We start from the raw sequence: 25,246 nt of genomic DNA, 5'->3' as shown, positions 1-25,246 counted from the left end.
ATTAACCCTTAGATCCTACAGTTCAGGCACTGCCAGCCAGCTCTTCATCCCCTGTCCCCACCACCCATGGCACATGTCAGCAACTGTCAGGTCACTCTCACCTCATTAGGCCCAGAGAAGACGTGGCCCCGCCTTGCCTGTGGGCAGCTCCTACCACTCAGCTGTGGTCAGCCACTGAAATGAAACCAATTCACCTGACTTGATGTCATGATCTGCAAACCGGAAGATTGTCAACCACAAAAAAAAGAGAGTTGAAAAAGACTTTTCCTCTCATCTCAACACAACTTAAATGAAACAACTTTTCCCTAGAGATCCCCAGAATATGATTTGCCTCCCGGATACCGGTGAACACACAAAACAGGCACTCCAACCCTCCCATCTCATTCTGGCCCACGTTAGAAAGTGGCCCATCCAATCCAACTGATCTGGCGGCAAGAACTCCTAGTTCTAAAGCTCTGGGAGAACTGGCCCAGAGCAATTGCCCTGACAAACACCACACAGCTAAGCGGCTGAAGAGAGATCTCCCAGCCACACATCACCTGTCCACACGCCAATCTCAGAGTGTCAGCAGAGACGTGATCTTACCGCCACTGCTCCACAGGTCAAGCCTTGGACATCTGATCAACCCTCTGTGCTCCATGAAGGCACAGCTCACGGTCCAGAGAATTAATTAATGCCTCTAAAGGAAACAGAAAATTCTGGTCTTTAAAAGTGAAATAAAAAATAAATAAATAAATAAATAAATAAATAAATAAATAAATAAAAAGTGAAATCAAGCCCCCTCTCCTCCTCTCACAGCCCCAGGAGACTTGCACAAAGTCAATCTTCTGATCTAAGCAAATCTATCCTTTTCTAATTGCCTTAACAAGAAAAAGTTCCCCATGGACCGCTTCAGTTCTTTCTTCAATCTGGAGAAAATACATTTGATTAATAATCATGTAATTACATTTCCAATTCAGTGACCATTATCACTGGATGAAGATCAAGACGAAGTCCATCAATAACTCTGACAGCTTCGTCTTCGTCAAAGTGGGGTCATCGATGACGGCAGGGAGGCTTTGCGAGGATTGCAGTCACCATGCCATTAAAAGTCTGACCTTTTTGCAGACTTTTTCTAAAAAACAAACGTACCTCTGTTAAGCCAAATTGATGAAAGTAGAAAGATAAAGACATGCAGAAGCTGGTCCTTTAGAAAAGGTGCCTAAGAGGAGACAGCCATAGGCAGGCTGCTGGATTTTGGCTTCACCCATTTCCCGCCCCTAATGCCACCCCCCAAATTGCTGAAATATCCTCACCAAACAGAGAAGCCACACTCCCAGACCTCCCAGCTCCCTCCCTCAGGGCCTACCATGCCAGCCGTTTGCCCCGCTTGTGTGGTTCAGGTTTGCTGACTGCCCATCACTTGCTTATCTCTTGCACAACTGCTGTCACCTGGGCCATGTGAGCCAGCTCTTTTCAATAGATCTTTTGCTACATATCTCCTACTGCCACTATTTACTTGGTAGAATCCTGATTGATAAAGCTAAGATACAAATAATTTGGAATACTCTCTTTCGATCACTCACCTTTTATACTAAAATAAATATATTTTGCACACAGAACTTATATTCCTACCATAAGTAGAAAACTAGTACCACTTGCCAGCATGGAAGGAAACCATCAAGATAAATACAATTTTAAAAAATGGGCACTGAGGGGGGCACTTGGATTGAGCACTGGGTGTTATATATGTTGGCAAATCGAACTCCAATAAAAAAAAATATACCCAAAATAATGCCATGGGATTCCAGCTGGATGCTATTGCCTGCCAAAGGCTCTGAGCATGAGGCCCATCCTGCTAGCCTTAAAAAGATGAGAGAGTTGTTTTAGTGCTGGGGTGTGTCTCCATCAAGGACAAAGTCTCAGGGAGATGCTGATGAGAAAGATCACTAGAGAACTGAGAAGAGAAAATATTTCTCACCATGTGCTCCCTGTGATTTAATACTATGTCTGTGCACATCCCATCTGAAATCCTAGCCTGTGCAACCAGACATTTCTATTCAGCACTTGCAGATCCAACATGGCAGGGTTGTGGAAGGCCTGCCTGGGAATACCTGGAAGGAATTCCTTCACGGTGGTTACGTGGTGTCCAAAGCAACTGATCTTTTTTTTTTTTTTAATATTTTATTTATTCATTTATGAGAGACCCAGAGACAGAGAGAGGCAGAGACACAGGCAGAGGGAGAAGCAGGCTTCATGCAGGGAGCCTGACGTGGGACCCGATCTCGGGGCTCCAGGATCACGGCCTGAGCCAAAGGCAGACACTCAACCGCTCAGCCACCCAGGCGTCCCGCAACTGGTCGTGGTTTAACTACAGAGAGTTGCCAAATCCAGTCATTAGGACAGTGGAATCAACCCACTCACTTCATCTTTCCTATGCACCCTGAAAACAGCATCCAGGAAAAGGCTCCCTAGCGACATATTAGGGTGGCATGGTCAGACCCCTTCTTGGTAATTGAAGCAGCAGCAGAAGCCACAGTAATACTGTCCCTTTCCCAGCAGCAAGAGGGGGCATCACCCCCAAATTCTCAGGTGTTATTGCTGGGGCTCCCTGTACCTTCCTGGGGCTAGGCCCCAGGAAGTGGTGTTCAGAAGGAAGAGAATTTTGGTGATGCTGCTGCTTCCTAAGAACCTGTTCTGTGCCTATCCACCATGCTATAGTTCTTTGGGCCCTGCTGAGCTCATAAGTAACGAGATTCATAGCACACAGAAGAGCTCTTTGGATCCCCCACCTGTGTCTCTGGCTCACTTCTTGTTTGACATCTGGCTTCACTTGTTTACAAGTAACCTGTAGGAGTCCAAGCCACCAGAAAGACAAAAGAGGTGCTCCTGAAATAGGTGCTGTCATATGTTTGCACAGGCCCAAAATCAGCTAAATAATGCAAAGAAGATGGGGTCAGGGTTCAAATTCCAGCTCTGTTACTTCCCAGTGGTAAGATCTCAGAGCAAATTATATAATTCTCTGACATTCAATCTCTTCATCAATGAAATGGATCCAATAATAGAATCTTATTTTTTGTCCTCTTTGGGTTAAAGAATCCTGATTCCTTTTGGGAATACCACCCCCTCCCACTCTCATCCCCATGCTATGAATGGGGTGGACCTTACTGCATCCCCTAAGCACGTGTGGGACATACATGACCTAGCTCTTGCCAATCAACCTAATCTACGTATTTCTGGTTCAGGTGAGAATGCAAGCAAAAGTAGCCCACTGAGGCAAAGCACATTCTTTCTACTTGGGTGTTGAGGCTGGTGGGGATACAAGCTAGAGCTACTGGTGGCCATCTTTGCCATGTCATAAAGAGTTCCTGGGGAGAACAAAGCCAATATAAAGGAAGGCAAAGCAGTATGAGAAGAGACAGAGACAGAGAGAGGGAGAGAGAGTCCAATCATATCATTTAAGCACCTGGATCCTGCCAGGCCTAAAGCTATCACGATTTATCCCAAAGACTTTTTTTCGGTTTCATCACCAAGTAACACTAGATTGGATATTGGCGAAAGCTGAATCAAGTTAACTATCGCTTGCATCCTCACTAGGCAACTACCCCTCATAAGATGATATGAAGAATAAATGAGAATGCCATAAATAGTTGGTGATCAATAAGCAGTAGCTGTCATAGGGGTGGGGGAGTGCTTGCTGAAACAATGCCACCTAAAGTACCTCTCCGGTTGCTCACACAGGGTGAGCACTTACTCAATACATGGTAGTCATTACTTCTTTCCATGGTAGCTGTGTTAAAAGCCAATTTCATTCACCCAGCAGCCCAAACAGCCAGCAGGCTCAAATGGGGCTTTATTGCCAAAGCCCCACATCTTAGGCCCCGGGGATAAGAAGTTAATAAAACTATTTTTCATAAGTAAGGAAATTCTTGCAAAGCTCATGGTAGCCACCACTCAGTGCTGTGTGGCTTAGTGGATCTCAGCAAAGCTATTCAAATGGGAAAATCATTTTGCTACTGGTTAAGTTGGAACAAGCTCTGAGAAGTAAGCATTATGCTACTACAGAAGCTGAACTTTCTCAAAAGGAAAAATAGTAGGGGCACGAGGAAAATTCATCTTGTTTCTAAAATCCAGATTTAAATGCTGCCAAGAGTTACGAATGACACACAACCCCACTGCATCTTGATGACAAGAAAGATTTAATAATTACTTTTTTTAAAAGGTTGGCATACTTAACCATTCTTCCAAAAATACCAATGGAGACGGGAAGGGGGGTAAACAGATGGAAAGTGACAAAAATGCATCAATTGCCCACACCATTTCTTCACACCAACAGCCAGAAGGAGAAGTCAGTCAGCAAGTGATCAAACTGCCATCTTTAGATCCAGCTACCACTGGCAGATTTCATTTGTACCTGCTGCAGATAAGCCCGATCCTCTAAAAGGAAAAAAAAAAATTGATAAGAGAAAACATTATAGAATGGATGTTGCTGGATAAACTCTTTAAAAATGATCTTTTAATCCCTTCTGAATTCTTCCAAGGTCAGTGTCATGGGCAGGCAACTTATGACATGGGTTTCATCTTGTTGGGGAAATGGCAGGAGGGAGGTAAGAAATTAAAACTTACTGTGTGGCTACCCTCTGAGTTCTCTCCTTTAATTCCCACCCCCATTTCATAAGATAAGTAATCAGTGACAATACAGATTTTGAGTTTGAAATGATTAAGCAATATACTTAAAATCACACTAGAAATGACAAAGGACAGGTCTGCATACTCCAAAATTTACATGCCCAACACCACTGCCCACCCTATGAATCTTTACTTTTTCTCTTTCTCTCCCAATTTTTATTGCCTAAATCCCTTTATCCCCTCTCTATAAGAACCGGAGCCCAGAGAGAATATGGACCAGGTCTATACTGTTGTACTTAATTCAATATATGATTGCTGTTCCCTCTCCATGTAACCACCTTAAGTACAGATTCATTCATCCAGCAGCCCAAGACCCTACTTTCACTCTAGGCAGGTATAATCTGTTCCCAAAAAAATGTTTGAGGAAGGACACAGGACAGAAGGAAGGAAAGCTTGTCTAGCCAGGCATCTTTTTTTGATCCTCAAAGAAGCTCAAAACCCAGACAGATGTTATAGTAATCATTATTTGAGTGGCTTTCCTCTGTTTTGTTCTTTCAACCTCTTTGGGGTCCATGAGGAGTCTATACCAATTAGAAGTTTCCAATCCGGCAAAATCAAAGAAACATGAAGATGAGGTCACACTAATAATCAGTAACATTTTCTTACCTATCTCCATACTACCTGCCTGGCACCCTTTCATCATTTAATTTACATTAACCCAGAGAATCTCCATAGCAATGCTAGACGGTACTATTAGCACCTCTGCTTTCATAGATGATTACTAAGACAAAAAGAGGTGAAGCCAGGTGACCAGAATCACCCAGCTGATAAATCGTACAAACCAAAGCAGCCAGCTCTGTAGCCTGAGTGGGAATCTACCACATACGTCCTCAGTGGGTAAGCATGACCCATTAACTATGTGCATCCTAGATTTTAGGCATATCTGGACAAGGGGCCTTTGCCTGAAAAAACAATGAGGCCAGGAAAGGAGAACAGACATGAAGCTATCCAAGTCCTCCCCTAACATAGTAAGCCAGTGTTGGGATGAGAAAGAAGTTTCGCATACAGCTGCCCATCAAATCATCTCTCAACCCAGTCCCCAAAGACTCAGGTGACCTGAGTCTTGGCAGGCGAATAACAAAGGCATTAACATTAAAATGCTGGGACCTTGATCAGATTCAGTTGCCCTGGGAGGAGACAGCCCCCAGATGCAGGTGCTGGTTGGCGGGACACGGCGCAGACGGCAGATGGCAGGAGTAGCCAGTGAACTAGAAGTAGAGCTGCTGCTGTTGGCATCCCTCGACACAGGAAAACCAGAGCAGCAGAGTTGGCATCTGCCTTGGGTCTCCAAGAAGAGAACAGACATGATCGCGAGGACTTTGAGAGGGGCTGGCATTTTCATAGATCGCATGAGGTCGACAGAGAAATTCTTATCTGTCTTCATCATCAAGACCCTACTTTTACCTTTTACCTGGTGCAACCTGGAAAGTGATCTATATCCAGGAAAAAAAAAAAAAAAAACAGCAATAAATCAAACATCAGACAGGTATATACATACATGTACATGGGTTTTGTATGTGGGTATATGTACAGACATTTGTGTACTCACATTTCCTTCACTTACAATTTTGACCAGTGTGTATATAGTCATATATATATGACTCAGAGTCACTGAGTCCTTTGAAAACGTACAGAAGCAGTTCTTAATGCTTGTGGTGATTTCTTTGGTTTATCTGAATCAAGAACTTCTTAGAAGAATCCTTCATGAAGACCCACTTGGAGCAAACCTCTGAGACTCAACTCATAAAACTCATTTGCCTATTTTTAAGATTCAAAGGCAGCAATGACCCTCATTCCTATAGCCCTCTTCCTCCATGCCATACATGCTGTTCTTTCAGACCTTGGGGGCACCTGCTCCCCCCACCACCAACAACCTGCTTTAAATCCCTTTGGCCCAGAACTGGCTCCCCTACTTCTCTCTCCCCCTCAGTGTCCAGCAAACAGTGGTGAACCCTGCAACTCTCCACTCAACATGAGGAAGTTGAGATTTGAGAAGTAAAACCACCTGGTTTCAGCTCTCCCCATGCCATTTTGTCCTCTTGCCTGCTTCACCCTTGACAGCCACAGTCTCCAATTCTGGGGTGACCTATGGAGAAAGAGTGGGCTGAAGATGAATCCAAGTCAGAGAAGCAGTGCTGAAAGTCACCACGGAGGTTTCTTGTTCCACAATTCATCCAGCAAATGTCAATTAAGCTCTTACAAAACAACAAGCAATACTTAAACCCTGGTGAGGGAGCAAAGATCAGCTTACTTCCTCAGCTGCCCATCCCTTCTCTTATACTCCAAATCATTAGAAATTCCATTCACATATTGAATCAAAATCTGCCTCCCCATAACTTACCTCCTCTGACTTAGATATTAGTTGTAACTGCATTGTAAAGTATGAGGATTTAAATGTAAAAACAAAACCCAAAATGTATTGGGAAAAAATATAGGGAAACATACAATCTTAGATCAAAAGAGATTTTTCTAGACATGACACCAAAGGAGAATTAAACAAAAATTTTTGACGGATTAAAAATTAAGTAAAATTTTTGATGGCTTTGCCAATATGAATACCCAAAATCTATAAACACTAAATCAGAGGCAAGAAAGAAACTGAAAAGAAACATTTGTAACCCAGATGGCAGGTGAGGGCCATAAGACTTAATATTAAAAACCTTTAAAGTCAGTACAAAAATATATATAATATAGGAAGGGGAAAATGGGCAAAAGAAGCAAATAGGCAATTCAGAAGAAGATATACAAATATGAAAGAAAAAACACTTAACCTCACTAATACTCCAAAACACATACAAGTTAAGACAAGATGCCACATTTTACTCATCAATCCGATAAGACATTTTAAAATCCTATTACCCAGTACTACTAGAGAGCCTGTGGGGAGACAGGTACCCACACACATTGGTGCAGCAGCCTAAGGAATGGCTTGGCCACACATATCAAAGATTTTTTTTAATGAAACATTTTTTTATATATAAATTTTATTTATTTATTCATGAGAGACACAGAGTGAGACAGAGAACAGGCAGAGGGAGAAGCAGGCCTGGGACTGGATCCCGGGTCTCCAAGATCAAGCCCTGAGCTGAAGGTGGCGCTAAACCGCTGAGCCACCCGGGCTGCCCCAAAAATGAAACGTTTTAAAATGTTCATAATCCTTCGAGCCCTAGAACTTCCACTTCTAGGACTTTATACTAAAGAAATATTCAAGAGTGTGCATAAAAATGTATTTCCAATGCTATTCATCCTAGAATTTGCTGTATTAGACATAAATTGAGGGAAAAGAGAATTTTATAAATAAATCATGGTAAATCCCTGAAATAGAATACTTTGCGACACTGAAATACGGTGTTGTGGAAAAATATTTAATGACTTTGAAAGTGACTTACAATATCTAGTTGTAAAAAATATATTTAGTTATAAAAAAATTAGTTGTAAAAAATACATAGGTTTTTCAAAATAAGTTCTTTCAAAAATTGTACCATAGTGTATATATGAACTATTTTGCCTAGGAAAATTAATAGGTTATAACTCAATGGGTTAACAGGTAAACATGCAAGATGGAACTCCCTCTCTCTCCTCTTCTCTCTCTCTCATTTCTGTGTAATTTTCCAACTTTTTGGCGATGAATATCAGTTTCTTTTCTCCAAGGAAAATTCTGCATCATAAGCTAAGATTACATTCAGTGTTTTAAGAAGCTCTACCACACAATGTGTTCATGTTTAATTTTTCATAAAAAATAAAGCCCAGGAACATTTTTTTCCTGGTGTTACCTAGTTGATTTTTTAACCCAAATGCCATGTTTTGCATTTATGCCTGCAGAATGTCATCATTTTGGCTGGGACTCTGACTTCCAGTTTGCTGGGGTCCTTTTGATTCCTGTTTCTGTCATGGATACCTTAGCTTCCAGGCTCCATACCTTCGGGAAATTTAATCAGCATGCCTTCTCCTCCCTCCTCCAGCCCCCCAGGTCCAGAACTGAGGATGGGCTGCCACATGGGCAGTGCATCAAGAAGAGAGAGTGCAGTCTACCATGTCGACCCCCAGGACCCAGGAGCAGAATGGCAGAGAGGGAAATAGTATCAAGACAGAGAGATTATATGGAGGAGCCACAGAAAAACATTCTGCCTCCAATCTGATTACAGAGCCAAAGAAATAAGACCTCCGGGGCCAGCTCTCCTGGCTGCCTGCCTCGTCCGCAGACCCAGGCACTGTGGTTGACCCACTCTGCATCACTCACTTAAATGGCAACGACATCTGACAGACAGAGCATCGAGCCATGGCCCCGTGTGTCCCTAATGTGGTTAGAGCTGGAGAAATTATTCATCAGAGAATATGCTAAAGCGTTTAGTGTCCCCTGGATGCATTAGGGGCAGGTTCTGTCGGCCTCTATGAAGCACCTCTGTGTGTTTATCCTGAAAACCCCTGAGCTGGCTCCGCGCTGCCCTCATTACTCATCTCCAGAGCCCCAGCCAGTCTCCGTGACTCAGCCAGGTGGCCCCATCGCAGCCCCTTTGCTCTCTTCATTTCCCTCCAGGTCTCTTCTGGGTCACTTGCCTCCCTCCTTCTGAGGAGCGACAATCCCCAGCCAAGCTGCCAAGGGCTCCCCCTTGCTGTCCCCACCCTCAGTCTCCCATGCCCCCCGCAGCCCCCTGACTATGCTCTGCTCCCCAGCATCTCTGCCTGTCCTTCCTGTCCTTCAGGGTCTGGCAAAGGCCACCTTCTCCTCAAGTCTTCTCAGCTCTCATTAGCCAGAATTAGGAGTGCTCTCAAGTGCTTGCAGGGAACTTTCATTTTTTTCCAGCACTTCTGAAGCAAGCATCTAAGGACAGGAGAGGGGTGAGAGCGGGGAGAGAGCCATTGTAAGGGAGACTGCCTCCTTCTCCAGGGAGGAAAGCCCACCACCTCCTGCTCGTTTACACTTTGCATACAGCAGAAAACCAAGTACATGGGTTTGGTGGACATGGGCTGGAGTTTCTCATACTATATATACTATATTACACTATCCCTGTCCTATATAGACTACATTATACTCTACTATACCTATGCCCTGATTTTCTGTGAAAAAGAAGGGTTTACCATCATTCCCAATGACCATTGTCACAGAAATACTTGCCTAATATTCTGAAGTCTGAGTTTAGGGAAAGATCTCTACTGTACAGAAGCAACTCGTTATAACTCATTGTAATTACAACATTGTTGTTGTTGCTGCTGTTGTTAATCAGCTTCATTTACTATGCAGCTGTTATGAACCAGGTCCTGCTCTATGTGTTCTCTGCATACTGTTTCCAATTATTCCAATATTACCACAAGGTAAATCCTAACTCCATGTTAAAAATGGAAAACTAAGACACAGAGAGGTACAGTGACTCGCCAAAGGTCTAAGTACTCAAAACTTATGAAGCCAGGGTTTAAACCTTAGATCTAACTCCAAATCCCTGTTCTTGCCACAATTCAGGATTTTCTGATAAATTGTGGATTACTGAGCTGAACTTAGGTGTTTTGTTGGGCGAAAAGTAGTGTCATGGTTCAGAGCAGAGTTCAGGAGCTAGGCATCCTGGGTTTAAATTCTGGCTCCACTCTTTACTAGCTAGGAGACGTTGTTCAAGGTGCTCAACAAAGTCCAAGCTATTGCCATTCTGTATGCCAACCAGGTCCCAGCAATGAGCTCATTAATCCCTAAGAAAAAGGCATGATCAACATGGTGGGGAAGCTTATGAGGTAAAGGGCTGGAAAGAGTTTTAAAACCACCACGACTTGCAAGATCCCTCAAAATTTTTTTAAAAATTCCAAAAGTATCTTGTAAGTAATTTGGAAGTCATTTTATAGTTTTAAAATGCTTATTACGAGCACATTTTCAGAGATGTGAGTTTTGCCAGTTGTCCTGCCAGCCTAGACAAGTGTTTCGAGGTCATGGGGATCAGAAAGGAAACCTGTGCTTTCAATAGCTCATTTAAAACCCATCCTCCAGGGGATCCTTGGGTGGCTCAGCAGTTTGGCGCCTGCCTTTGGCCCAGGGCACAATCCTGGAGTCCCGAGATCGAGTCCCACGTCGGGCTCCTGGCATGGAGCCTGCTTCTCCCTCCTCCTGTGTATCTGCTTCTCTCTCTCTCTCTCTCTCTCTCTATGTCTATCATGAATCAATAAAAAATAAAATCTTTAAAAATAAATAAATAAAATAAAGTCTTTAAAACCCGTCCTCCAATGGGTCCTTACTGCCAATAGATAAAAGTCCAAATGCCTGAGCCTGCCCTATATAAATCTTATCAAGTTAGTCTCAGGCCAGATTGCCAGTCTTGGTACCTAATACACTAATCTTCCAATTCCACATGGTGCAAATTTCTACTCATCCTTCAATACCCAGCTCTAATATCCCTTGTTCAATAGAGCCTTAACTGATTTTTGTGGAGAGAAGTCATTGTTATTCCATCCCTGTTGCTACAGTCTTTTTGTACACCTCTATACTGCAACCCTCTTTACATTGTGTGCTAAATGTTTAGCCTCTACTCTTTGTCATGGATAGCAAGGTGGTCAAGGGCTGTGGTTAACATCCTGGTCATCTTTCATCTTTACATCCCAAGTACCCAGCACCTATCAAGTGACAAGTATATATTTCTGAGTGCACACATAAATTAAAAAATAATTTGTAATGCTAGTGAAAAAAATCACCCCAGCTAAGGTAGAATTTTGTCTGACCTTGATAAATAGTATCTCCTAAATCATCACTGTCGTCATCATAATCATCAAAATCATTAAGATCCCAGGAATACAGTCTGTGTGACTGAGAAAACTGAAGACCCTCTGTGGAGGATTTTCTTACCCTGTTCTCCTAAATAACCATGTCAATCAAAAGACTTTCTCAAGTCTCAGCTATAACTACCTTCCTTCAGCAGGCAGTGCGCTAATTACATAATAGCACAAGCACAAAAACCATTCAAAGGTTGACTTACCACTCTTGCAAGAACACATAAGCCTATGTCCACAGAGATGGCACACAGTAGGCACCTGGTAAATATTTGCAGCATGATGAGTATTTATGGTGTGAGGCAGCTCTCCTGTGGTGCCAGCTTGGAAATCAACTGTCCACATTGCTCTGATTCAGCCACCTAGTTATGAAGGAAAAGATGGTGTTACAAGGAAGAAAAGCATTCAGTCAGAAACCCCAAGTTTACGTCCTAGTTCTGCTGCTTAGCAGCTGGGTGACTCTGGGCAAATCACTTGCCTCTCTGGGAAATAGTTTCCCCATCTACAAAATAAGGATAATTTGCCTTGCCTTGTTGTGGTAATTTCATGAAATCCATACATGAGAAAGTATCTAACACAGGCCTGACATGGTGATCCATTGACATCTGTAGAGTATGAACTTATTTCTGTAGCTTTGCTAGATCTCAACTCAGGACCCAACATTTTATTTGTGTCCATTTTACCAGCATCCAAAATAAGAAGAGGAAGGAAGAGTAGAAAACAAAAGTGAAGAATTGACTCCTTGACTCCAGCTTTATTCAACTGAAATAGGGGTGGGGCTAAAGGAGAGCATCAGGGAAAACCATCAAACACACACACACACACACACACACACACACACACACACCCTAGATGCTGGGTATAATAATGTGGAAAAACTCCATTTATCTGGCTATATAAAATTTGACAAAGTACTGTCCTTTATGGGAACTGCTTACTATTTGTGCCTAATCATATATTCATGATCATTATTAAAGATATTTGGCTTCAGCTGGCTATATGTTAGTAAGCATGCTGCATCTTCATTAATATGTTGCTTATTTGTTGGAGTCAGACAACCACTATTTTCAAAAATTAAAGTAGCCAAACTGTGGAAGGAGCCACAATGCCTGACAGATGAAAGGATAAAGAAGATGTGAGATATATATATTTAGCCATCAGAAAGGATGAATACCTACCATTTGCTTCGATGTGGATGGAACTGGAGGGTATTATGCTGAGTGAAATAAGTCAGTCGGAGAAAGATAATTATCATATGGTTTCACTCATATGTGCAATATAAGAAATAGTAAAAGGGACTAGAAGGGAAAGGAGGGACACTGAGTGAGGAAAAATTAGAGAGGAAGAAAACCATGAGAGACTTGTAACTGGGAAATAAACAAAAGGTTGCAGAAGGGGAGGAGTGTGGGGGATGGGGTAACTGGGTGATGGGCACTAAGGAGGGCACTTGATGGGATGAGCACTGGGTATTATACTATATGCTGGCAAATTGAATTTAAATAAAATATTTTAAAAATAAAAATTTTAAATAAATTTTAAAATAAAAAATAAATAAAAATCAAAGAATATGTTGCCTCTTGTTCTCATTGATATTTGTGACCATGAAAAGAGAAACTTAAAATATATATATTTATGGATGCACCCATTAGAATAATTATCAACAACAACAAAATGGGGAATAACAAGCGTTGGTGAGGAGATGGAGAAATATAGAGGAACTGGAATCCTTGTGCACCGCTCTTGGGACTTTAAAATGGTGCTGCCAACTGAGGAAAACAGTATGGCAGTTCCTCAAAAAAATTTAACATAGAAATACCATATAATCCAGCAATTCCACTTGTGGAGAATTAAAAGCAAAGACTGAAACAGATACTGACACAACAGTGTTCATAGCAGCATTATTTATGAGAGACAAAAGGACACATACAAAGAAATATTAGCCAGCCTTCCTAAGAAAGGGAATTCTGATATAATGCTACACATGGACAAACCTCGAATACATTATACATAAAAGAAAAGGACAGATCCTGTATGATTCTACTTGTATGAGGTGACTGGAATAGGCAAATTCATACACAGAAAGTAGAGTGGGGGCACCTGGGTGGCTCCGTGGTTGATAATCTGCCTTCAGCTCAGGGTATGATCCTAGGGTCCTAGGATCAAGTCCCTCATCAGGCTCCCTCTTCTCCTGCTACTCCCCCTGCCTATGTCTGTCCTTTCTCTCTGTGTCTCTCATGATGGATAAATAAAGTCTTTAAAAAGGAAAAAAGACAGAAGAAAGTAGGGTGGTGGTCACCAGGAGCTGGGGGAGGGGTCCGGGGGAGGTGGTGTTTAATGCATATAGAAATGATAGTCACACAAAATTGTCATTGTACTTAATACTGCTGAATTCCACACTTGAAAGTGGTTAAAATGGTGAATTTCATGCTGTGTATATTTTATCACAGTGAAAAAAACATTATATATACATATGGAATGCATTTCTATGGCGTGGTGTTTGGGTCAGCTCTCAATTTTTCCTTAATTGTTTCAGTATAATAGCTGGCAAATTGGCAATGAAGGAAGTGTCCCAAGCTGGCCAGCTGCAGTTCCTTTTTGGAGACCTGCATTTGGAAGGTCCTGAAGGGACACAGTTTTCAATTCCCCCTCTGGACTGTCCAAAACCCTGCCAATAGGGTTGGCAAAATGTGGAACTAGGCCATTCTCCTTCCGGAGCCTGGGACTCCCTGGCAGGGCCTTAAATGAAAACAACCCTATCCTATAGTCCTGTGTCGGGCTTCTGCATGCAGTCCCCGAAATGACCTGCTGGGGCTTCTCCGATCCACTTAAGCAACCAGAACTAATTCAAGAAACGGGTGATAGAGACTCCACAGCTTAGCATACAGCCTCTCCCGGAAAACATATTTGCATTTTCACCAGGTTGTCTGGACACAATAGGTTAAATCAAAGGAGCAAATACAAATCCATTCTCTCAACAAATATTTGTTTATCATGGGACACACAGCTACACAATACTTTTCCTTTCAAGGATACACAGGGCGCACGTTGCAGGTAGCATCTGCAAAGAAGAGAACTCTCAAGCATCTGCAGAGAACTATGGGTACCTCTCTGTTTTAGGCTAGTCTCAGCCTACCAATAGTGATGCTGTCCCCTAGAAAGGCCTGGGAGCACACAACTGGGTGGGGTTCTCCACAAACAGTGTTGTGGCTGGCCCCTCAGTTGTGACTCTTTTTATGATTATAAGATGCCCTCAAAAATAACCAGGTGCAAACTTTGGAAAACAACACTATTACTCACGGGTCCTGGGAAGTACACAACATACTAGGGGCCACACAGCAAGGTCACAGGGTAGACAGAGAGAAAGAGGACCCATAGGCCTGAGGTTCAGCTTTTATTAGGGTCAAGGGTGAGGACCTGGGTTTCACAGATTCACTCTTTATTGGTGAATTTAAAACATAAAAGTGAGAAGTTAAACACAAGAAGAAAGGTGGGTGGTGGTCAGTTCTCTAAGTCAACCAAAGACTTCTAATACAAACTTGGGGGTGGCGGAAAGGCAGTCCAGCTCTCTAGCAGGTGGCTGGCACAGTTTTTGTTCAAATAGCTATCCTTGAAGTGGATGCCTTAGCAATCAAAGCTTCAATCAGGCACTTGCATTACAAAAAGGAAAACCAACTACCAGAGCTCACCCCCATACTGTAAGCAGGAGCCCCCCCCCCTTATAAAGGAGATTCTTGGGCCGTGTTCTCTCTCGGGGCCAGTTCACTTCTAAATTGTACTGATTATGGCTCAGCTCCAGCCATACCAGACTCTCAGGTTACTCACCTGAACCACATTCCAAACCGAGGGCTTGGTAAATCAATAACACTGCCTTCCCACCCAGTTAATCCCATATGGTGCCTGAACAGGGGCAGGGCCAACACAGTTTTCATTCTTGCTGTTTGTGGCTATTGGATTACCCCCCACATTCTCAGCTAAACTCCCTTAACACAAAGCTTTACTTTCTTTTTCTTTCTTCTTCTTCTTCTTCTTCTTCTTCTTCTTCTTCTTCTTCTTCTTCTTCTTCTTCTTCTTCTTCATCTTCTTTTTAGAAAAGGGGAGGGACAGCAGGAGAGGGAGACAGAGAATCTTAAGCAGGCTTCATGTCCAGCACAGAGCCCCACATGGGGCTCGATCTCACAACCCTCAGATCATGACCTGAGTTGAAATCAAGTGTCTTAACTGACTGAGCCACCGAGGTGCCCCTCAAAGATTTAATTTTTTTAAGAGTCATTTACTGATTTGAGAGAGAGAGAGAGAGCACAAGTGAGTGGAGGTAGGGACAGAGGGAGAGGGAGAGAGAGAATCAAGCAGACTCCCTGAGCATGAAGGCTGACATGGGGTTCGATCTTGTGACCCCCATGATCTTGAGATCATGACCTGAGCAGAATTCAAGAGTCTGACACAAAACAGACTGAATCACCCAGGGGCCCCCAAAAGTTTTACTTCTGAAACAGACTAACACTTGTTCCCAAATGAGCAAGGGCAAGGCCCCAAAGATACCTCGTTTTCACCAACAGGAAGCCAAGCAGAATGAGCACTCCAAAATGGATCTCGGTCCAAGGGTGTAAGGGACTCACAGTTTAGCATCTTTGAAGGAGGCAGGTAGGCATAGGGGTTCCCTAAGAAGGAGGAGCCATGCAACCTGTCCCTTCTGTCTCTGGCCCTCCAAGGAGCTCAAGCCAAGTCATCCCCAAAGAGCAATTCTAGCAAGAAGGGGTCGGGATTCTTGGTCAGAAGCATGAAGGAGAGGACTGGAGGCAATGGTGGGCTCGGGGCATGCCTCCCACTGCCCCCTCAGCTGACTGAACTACCCCACTTGACAGCATAAGAGCAGCTGCCTGTTCATACGGAGCACGCATGCACTGTACGCTGCATGGGCATCATCTCATTGCATTTTCAAGTGACACAAACTGTTATCTCCTCTGTATAAATGATGAGACTGAGACACAATGTGGTAGGCGGGTCGTACAAGAAAGCAAGTTTGTAGCTCCCCTCCACTACAAAAATAAGTTTTTAAAGGCTCCAATCATGGAATACCTTTGACCACTCTCCATGAAGCATTCCTCATTTTCTCAGGTGGAAGTAGAGGCCTCTTCACAATCTAGGATAGCACTTTGCCCTGCCTCTGTCCATGGTAACAGTTGTGAACACCTGCCGCTGGAGGCACTGGGTGTCAGGCTCATGCCTTGTCCATCTTGGATCCCAGCTGAACAGACCAGACACCCAGGAGGCCGTGTGGGATGACACAAGAGGAAACCCCAAGAGCCCGGATGTCTCACAAGGCCTTCCTTTCCAGGGACACTGACATTGAAAAGACCACTAGACACCCTCTTCCCTCCCCCCAGGCCGGAGGGCTGACTCTTGCCTGCAGTCTATAAGTAACAGCAATGCCAGACCTTGCAATATTTTCTCCGTCTTCTGGAGTCATTTGCCTCAAAAATATCCAACAGCTGTGCATTCCACAGCCGACTGTACATTAATCATGCGTCATAGGGGAACGTGCCATTGCTGCTTCCAAGGCTTCTGCGAACACACAGACGGGCACCCAGTTTCTAAGCTACTGGGGAATAGACACGGGTCTCTAAATTCCAGCTGGCCCCTCACTGAGTGCTGTAAAGCCTCAGACATCTGGCTAGAAAGATTGGCAAATGTGCAGTCCGTTGGCTGTGGAGCACATGATTATATAAGGGTCTGAGCACCATTTGACAAAGCCACGGCCACTCCTCAAGCCTGCGATGGTCTGAGGGCACCTGCCTCAGCTCACACCTTTTCCTTCCATCTGTCCTCTCTCTTTCTCTCTCCCTTTAGACAGTTCAGAGCAGTGCATGTTAAAAAGGATTAGACTCACAATATCAATTTAAAAACAACACAGCAGCCCTATCTGTTGAAGGCCTACTATGTGCCAGGCACAGCCCCAAGCCTCACAAATACCCTGTGGGCTGAGCGGTATCATCCCCATCCTCAAAGGAAGCAAAGGGAGCCAAAGGAAATTAAGGGACTTCCACAAGTCCCACAGCTGGGAAGTGGCAGGGCCAGGACTCAAACTCTGATCTGACTGACTGACTCGTTACACTGTCTCTTCTTTCCCACAGTCCTGTGGGGCCCGCCTTCAACCTCTGTCACCTGGGCAGGAGCCCCAAGCTTGGAAATGAAAACATGCTTCACCAGAGAGGCCAGGCCCACTCACTCCGGGCTCAGGACAGATCAGGGGTCAGGAGGAGGAAGGGGAAGGAGGCGGCTGTGGAAGCAGGAGAAGCCTATGAGGGAGACGGTGCAGAAGGAAAACTGTTTATTGTGAAACGTTTAATTATTGCACTTGGGGGTAATTTATTATCAGGGAAATTAAGTGATTCCATTAGCCTCCTGTCGCTTTCCAAAATAAATCTGTCAGAGTGGGGTGACGGGGAAAGAAGATGAGAGCTTCTCTGTTTTAATTTGTTTTTCTGCCGATTGCCAAATGGAGGTCCAGCTCCATTTATCTATGGGAAGGGAGCTGGCGGTGCTCCCGCATGAGCCTCCCTGCTACATTCAGCCCCTCTGCAGCCACATTTCCATATCAGAACAAAAAAAAAAAAAAAGAAAAAGAAAAAAGAAAAATGAGCCCAGCTTGGGAAAATGGGGCAAGTGCCCAGTCAGCACAGGAAAGAGACCAGAGGCGTGGGAGCTGGAGCCAGCCCTGCCACCCACTGGCTCTGGGGCCTTGAACAGCGCAGTCCCCAGCTCATCAGTGAGATCCTCCAGTGCTAATGCCCCTTCTCCACCTAACATCCCCCAAGCACCAGCTGATGCAAGCTTCCAGTAATCCCTGTGCCTTAGCCCGACAGTCAGCTGATAGGAAGGCCCTGGTCAAGCAGAGCTGTCCCTCCTCCTCCCCGCCAGGTACTACAGCTCTCTGGATCTGACGGATGATGCTCTGAGGGAGCAAATGGTAGAGCCAGAACCAGGATGCAGGTCTGAGCCACTGGCCTGCGCTGCCATCGCACTCCTGTGGGTGTAGGGAATGTTCTTCCTGCACCTCGATCGTCCACATCACAGAGACGTGAAACCCTACCTGCCTGGACTGCGTGCAGCGCAAGACAAGGCACCATTGTTTTCTTCTTTATACCTGAACCAGTCCAGCGCCCAACCAGATCAGAAGCGCCTTTGTTACTGTTTGTACTCCCAGTTGGGCACTCAGCAGGCACGCGATATGTATTTGTTGAATTAATCAATCCCCCCTGTGATATGAAATTCCTCTCTTCGCTGAATAGGTAACCAGATCTTAACCAAGGGAGAGGAAGTTGCACCTTTTTTTACAGAAAATCTAGATATCTGGAGAGAGAAGAGCGGAGGGCAGTCTAGTCATTCCAGTGCAGAGAAGCCGAATTTGGTTCCTCGGCCCAAGAGATCTGATTTCCTCAGCAACTCTACTGTGGCTCCTTGGAGATGAAGGCCACCAACTGATAACAGTGCCAGGGGCCACAGGCCACAGGAATCTGCCTCTCCCAGATGCCCTGCCCTGGTCATGTGCCCAGGGAGTGCAGTCTTTCTCCAGGCACCGTTTCCTGGTCACTTCCTCATCTAGATGTCATAACAGAGCAGCATTGCCCAGCCCCTGAAGACAGAGCCAGGAATGACAGGCTACCAAGATTGTATTCAGGCCATCAGCACACACCCAGGCACTGGGTGAGAGACCTTCCGGAGAATTCGGTTCCAGGGAGTCAGGGAACTTCATGGTCCAGGCAGGCACCAAGCTCAAAGCCAAGAGGACCCAACACTGCCATCCATAGAGGCACCAAGACATGCAGCTGCCATTATCAAAGAGCTGTTCCAGCTCTCTAGCCATATCACATGTACAGGAAGTGAGACTTCCCCAGCATGGATGCTGCGCCTGACCCCACCCCAGCCTACCACCAGTGTTCACTCTGTGATCCACCAAGCTGGAAGGAACACACACCCGTCAGCCCTGGACACACGTTCTGGATGGTTTTCTAAGTCAGTAAATGGCTTTCATTACTATCAACCACTCTAACTGGTTGAAGATGTGAAGCCAATGAACACAGGCTGGGAGAGAGATTCAGATGCCTGACCCACGTGCTGCACATCCCTGTCTTCACCTCATGTGAGGGTTTGAGGGAAGAACCACTCTCATTTCTTGAATGATGACTTCCTGGGTCCCTTATTCATATCTGCCATAAGCTAGCTAGATAATGCCAGGCAAGTCCCCCAAATCCATGTGTCTTCAACGTTAATGTGCACACGAATCACCTGGAAACATAGGTTTTAATGGAGCAGGACTGGGCAAGGGCCTGAAATTCTGCAGTTTTAGCAAGCTCTCAGGCGATACTAATGCTACTGGTCTGCAGACCACACTTTGAGTAGCAATGCCCTGAATTCCTGGATCCTCAGTTTCATGTCTAAAATGGGGCTCACATTAGCTACCAAACAAGGTAGAGACTAAACATCATCATATCTGTGAAGCACCCAGTGAAGTGTCTGGCACAGAATGAGGCATGTAACAAATATGAGTTTCGCCTTCCCTGTACTTCTACATCTTTCTAGCTGACCCCTGAGCCAGTGTTTCTTGACCTTGTTTGGCCAATATTCCCCTCTGAGAACCTAATAAAAATGAAAGGTTCTTTACCAGCCATGGCTAGACTGTGCTGTGATAACTAAAAGTCCCAAAGCTCCATGGCTTAACACAACCAAAGTTTACTTCATACTCCTGCTACATGCCCACTATGGGTCAGCGGGGCTTATTGTAGTCATTCAAAGACCCTGATGATAGACCCTCCATCTCAATATACAAGTACATATTCATCATGTTGGAGGACAGGCACATGATGAATCACACATTGGCTCTGACAACATCTGCTCCAAAGTGACATATGACACTTCTCATATTTCAGAAACCAAAACAAGTTCCCATGCAGTGCCTCATTTCAAAGGGGCCAAGGAAGTGTAATTCTACCCTTTGCCCAGAAGATGGAGAGCCAGAAGTATTTGGTGAAGAACCCTAATGATTACCACCAACCTACTTCTCAGGGGAGAGAATACAATATAGAAGCTTGCTCATAATTCCAGGAGGTCCACAGACATCCCAAGCCCAGTCCACGCTTTGTACTTTCTGAGCATGTTCAGAGGAAACTGGGGAGAAGTAGGGCTCATTCATCCATTCAATAAATGTTAATTGAGCATCTACTATGTCAGGCACGTTCTGGGAGGGAAACAAGATAGAACAGATCCATGCCCTCACAGGTCTTATACTCTAGAGGGAATAAACTTATTGCTAAGTGGGAAAATTATAGCAGGTAGTAAGTACTATCAAGGTAAGGAACAAGAGTGCGATGTAACAGAGTAAGTGGAATGTTGGGAGAGACCTACTTTAGATGGAGAGGTCAGGGAAGGCCACTCTGAGAGGTGATACCCAAAGCCAAAACAGAAGGATCAGAATAAGCCAGACATGTGCCTGGCTAGAAAAAAAGCATTCCAGGTAGAGGAAACAGCAAGTGCAAAGGCCATGTTTCAGGAAGAGCTCAGTCTGCTAGATGGATAGACAGAAAGCCAGTGTGGTGAAGTCTTAGTGACATGAGCCATGGTTGGGGTGGAACAAAGAGTCAGGGAGGTCAGCAGGGGCTGGATCACATGGGCCCTGGATATGTATTCATGCTGCCCAACCCAGATCCTGAGTATCCTTCCCCCATCACCAGGAGAGTTGGGGATACCCTGAAGACTACGAGAGTCCACTAGAACCCCCAGGATAACATAGCTTGAAGCCGAGTCCAGAGGACATCTGGCCTAGAAGACAGAGGACACTAGTGCTAAGCCTAGGAACCTAGAGAACAGGACCATCCCTCAAGAGCTGCCATTCCAGTCTCCTCTCTCCCCACTACAGGACCCAACTTGAGAACTTCCTTCTGTAACCCAGCACATCTCCCTTTTCTCCTGTACAAAGACCCTTGCCACCCTCCTCTCTTGTCCTCAGCTGTGCCAGGCTGGCCTCCCCATCTCCAGAACAAGTTCCCTGCATTCCTGCCTCTAAGCTGTTAGGACATCCCTCCTTAAAGTGCTGTCTAATGGCCTCTCTACCTGAACGTGGACCATTCTTCCTACAGAAAGCAGCTTAAATCCCACCTTCTTTCTGACGCCTCTAAAGACCACCCACAGGCAGGAGCTGTCTGACCTCTTCTTAAATTTTTTAAGTAGCACTGAACTGGCCTAATGGCATTGGTTACTAGTTCACACATAATTCTCCGCTCTCAGGAAACTGGAAGCTCGTGGAGAGCAGGAATGATGCAGTTGAATAGCTGCCCCTCACCTCCCACAAAGTTGGTACTCAGGAAATGGTTTGACTGAAGACAGAGGTAGGAGACTGGAAAATGTGCCAACACTGCCCTCTGCACCCAGGCTCCCTGGAGGACAGGGTTGAGACCAGGGCCGGCTCATCTCTGAATCCTAGTCCCCTAACACAGGACCTGGAGTTACCAGCACTCAACAGAAGTTTGCAAAATAAACCACAGGACTCATTTAGGTGATTTTGAATAGGTGATTCGACATCTCTGAGTCTCAGCTTCCTCATCTCTAAACCAGGGATGATGAGCTCCTCTCCATACCAGGTTGTTGTGAAGACCAGATACACCCTAAAAGGGACTGAATGGATCCCTGGTCAATAGACTTGGTCATTTCCCCGGGGACACCACACCCAGCAGAGAAGGATGTAAACCAGAGGGTTGGTTGGCACATCCTGCTTCCTTGCCCAAGCAGGTCAGATGGAAAGGAAAGAGTGATGAGGTCATGTTTCAAGGAAGGGCATCTGTACTTTGAAAGATGATTATCTTCTCACCCATTGTATCTGATATCAACCCTGCTTGCCCTCTGATTCTTGCTTATGGTTCATAGTGTGAGGGGACGGAAGCTTGGGCAGCCAAGTTTCCTAACATCCTTGGTCTCCTGGCTGCTTCCACCTTATTTGCTTCTCAGGGGGCTTATTTGAGTTGGGTTGCCCTCCAGAGGTCTGCTCAGCCTTCCCACACGTTCTATACACATCAAAAGAGAGCCTGGGTAGGAAGGATCAGTGAGTCCATCACATGTGTAAACAAGAGGTTTAGATCCTATGAGCAGTGAATGATGCACATCTGAGAGCCAACACCACTTTTAGCACCAGGTAAAAGGTAACATCCAGGTAACACTTCACTGGCAGACGGGGTCGAGCAGCACTCTGGCTCTGCCATGTATAAGCTGTGTGATGTTGGCCTAAGCCTTCAAGATCCACCTTCCTCCTAGTACCTACTTCATATGGCTTTGGTAAGAATGCACCCAGATAACACTTAACAAAGTCAGTGGCACATGAAGGAGCTCAATCAATTTTAGCTATTTTCATTACTATATCATCAACACAGGTTTGGGGTTTTAAAAGTGTCCTCTCACGCACCCCTCAAGAGGAAAAGAGCCACAAACCTCCAGTGCATGCTCCTAAGACATTCGGGGATCTTCTCTGTGACTTATGCACATTTGTCACACTGTCAGAGACAAAGGTGTCTGAGCCTTGGGAGCTTCTGCTGTATAATATATGCAGAACAAACTGGAAAGTGTCTACCCTGGCAAATTCCCCTAGACCATGATCATTCACATAAGGACCACACATCAAGACTCTCTTTTTTGATTAGAGCATGAGAACAGAAGGCAGAGCTCTCCAACAGTCCTACATCAAAGCCTGGCCAAGCTCAGGTACACACCCAGCACCATGAGGGGGCCAGGAGGAGGATGTCTCACCTTGGGGGCTGGTGAGTCAGGAAGTGAGTTTTCCTCCCCACCCCCAGTGCAGGAAATTGATGTTTGTGTGGGTCACCTATCTGCCTTGCTCATCAGATTTTGAATTTTGCAAAGGCAGTGATGAGTTAATACATCTCTAGCAGTCCAACCTGACCAAGAGTATGCACTCAATAAATCCCTGTTTACTTCAATTGCGCTGAGGGTATCCCTTTTCTCTCCCCACAGGTGAAGAGAGCAACAAGCCTGATCTAAGGAGGTAGCTTCCTGAGAACTCCACCAGCATTCCTGGGGCAGACGCACATCCCCTCTACTGTGCTCCATATTGGCATTTCAGTCTTGGGCTTTGGTTACCTGTTGACATCTGTCCCTCCATCCGGACATAGGAACTTCTGAAGAGTCGAGACACTGTCTTCTGGAGCAGAGGAGGCACAAGCATTATTAGTATGACATGCTGGCTACTCATCATTTGCCCCTCCAAATTCCTTCTCTGCTGTATTCTCTGTCATGGGAGACTGAACTCCATGAGCTGCATCAACAAAGTTTCCCTGGTAGCTGGCTTCCAGGTGGTTTCAGTCAATGGAGGTGCTAACAGGAGATCAGAAGGTGAAAGGGGAGAGAGGTCAGTGTATCGATTTCCCCAGCAACCTCCTTGATGGGTCATGGCTTGGCTGGTGGCTGTATTCCTCTCCACAAGGCCACAGCTCCTGTCAGGTGGCACCTTCCTTCACTATAGCTCTCTCCTGTGTCCAGAACTGGAACCTTGAGCCCTTCAGCACAGGTGTGAAAATAGCGTCCCACTCTTACTAACTTTGGGGTCCTTCACCATCCTTGTCGGTGTCCTTTAACCCAACCCACTGCTTGGTAAACAGTCCCCTCATTGAATTCTCCCTAATTACTAGCCTGACTGTGACATCTGCTTCCTGAATTTCAACAGATAGGCCTGGAAATCTGTTCTAGCTAGGTTCTAGTCCTGGCACTGACCAGGTCATGACATGGTCAGTTGTGGCAACTGACCACGTGCCTTTGGTGAGGCCCTGCCCCTTCTGGGATGCAGTCTTCCTCTGTACAATGGATGACTTGATTAAGTATCTTGAAGGCCTCTTTATGTTACAAATTGTTCTCACATATCTTGCAGGATCCCTGGGACAGTGTGGTGCACAGAGATGGTGCCGGAAACTACTTGATTGAAGGCTGCCAGGGTGGGGAAAGGAGAGAGTATGTGGGGGGCGTAGGGATGTAGGGGATGGTCTTTGAGACAGAGGTTAAAGTTAATACTATATTGTTCACTGGCAGAAATGTGAGCAGTAAGTACCAGAGGAAACTGGTTTCCTATGACCTGAGTTTTGTGCTTTACGTGGTTAATATGGCCAGTTAGGGACAAAGAGGCTGGGCTGAGGGGAGATGTGTAGAAACAGAGCAATACAATGAATAATTAAGCATGGGATGAGATCAAACCATCCTGAATTCAAGTCTCAACTGTGCCATTTCCCAACCCTGTAACCACAGCTGTTTCATCCTCTAAACCTCCCATCCCTTTCCTTAGAGTGAGGGTTATATGGACAGCTCCCTCAAGGGACAGATGTGAGAATGAGAAATGTGTGTATAGCATTTATCACAGTGCCTGGAACATCGCCAGTACTCAATAAACATCACCCATCACAATAAATAGCACCTATCATGTGACCAATCAGCTGGACTGGGAAGCAAGGTGCTATATGGTATGAGAACCAGGAAAGCTGGAGAACCCATGCACCCCTATAGCCCAAGATAGGAGATGGGAAATGAAATGCAAACGGTCTTAGGTGTTATGTTGGAAGAAACAAGATAAGAACTTGTAACCACCCCTCCTCCCTTTCTAGGGACAATTTCCCAATTTTGATGCGATGAACTTGAATCTAAGGAGAACATGTCAGTTTCAATAAGCTTAAGAGGCAGCTATTAGACACCAAGACAGCTGAAGCAGCCGAATTCTGCAGGACACGCACCATGGAGGAGAACACTGCACAGAGTCAGGGCAGAAGTCCCTATGGAGTTCCCTTGAAGT

The 25,246-nt window shown here is 45.1% G+C and overlaps 1 long non-coding RNA gene across 1 annotated transcript; it reads right to left on the bottom strand.

Annotated features, from left to right (window-relative positions):
• Positions 1–4,812: 4,812 nt before the first annotated feature.
• Positions 4,813–23,781, bottom strand: LOC111093044. The gene is made up of 4 exons (XR_005380284.1): positions 23,554–23,781; positions 11,619–11,774; positions 6,674–6,754; positions 4,813–6,101 (listed from the first exon to the last, which is right to left on the bottom strand). It is a non-coding gene; the product is annotated as an uncharacterized LOC111093044 (long non-coding RNA).
• Between the last annotated feature and the right edge of the window lie 1,465 nt (positions 23,782–25,246).

This window comes from Canis lupus, chromosome 28 (assembly GCF_011100685.1).
Source record: "Canis lupus familiaris isolate Mischka breed German Shepherd chromosome 28, alternate assembly UU_Cfam_GSD_1.0, whole genome shotgun sequence".
In the NCBI taxonomy this organism is placed as follows: Eukaryota; Metazoa; Chordata; class Mammalia; order Carnivora; family Canidae; genus Canis; species Canis lupus.
The sequence above is the reverse complement of the archived record's forward strand: the minus strand, read 5'-3'. Positions and strand labels throughout refer to the sequence as shown.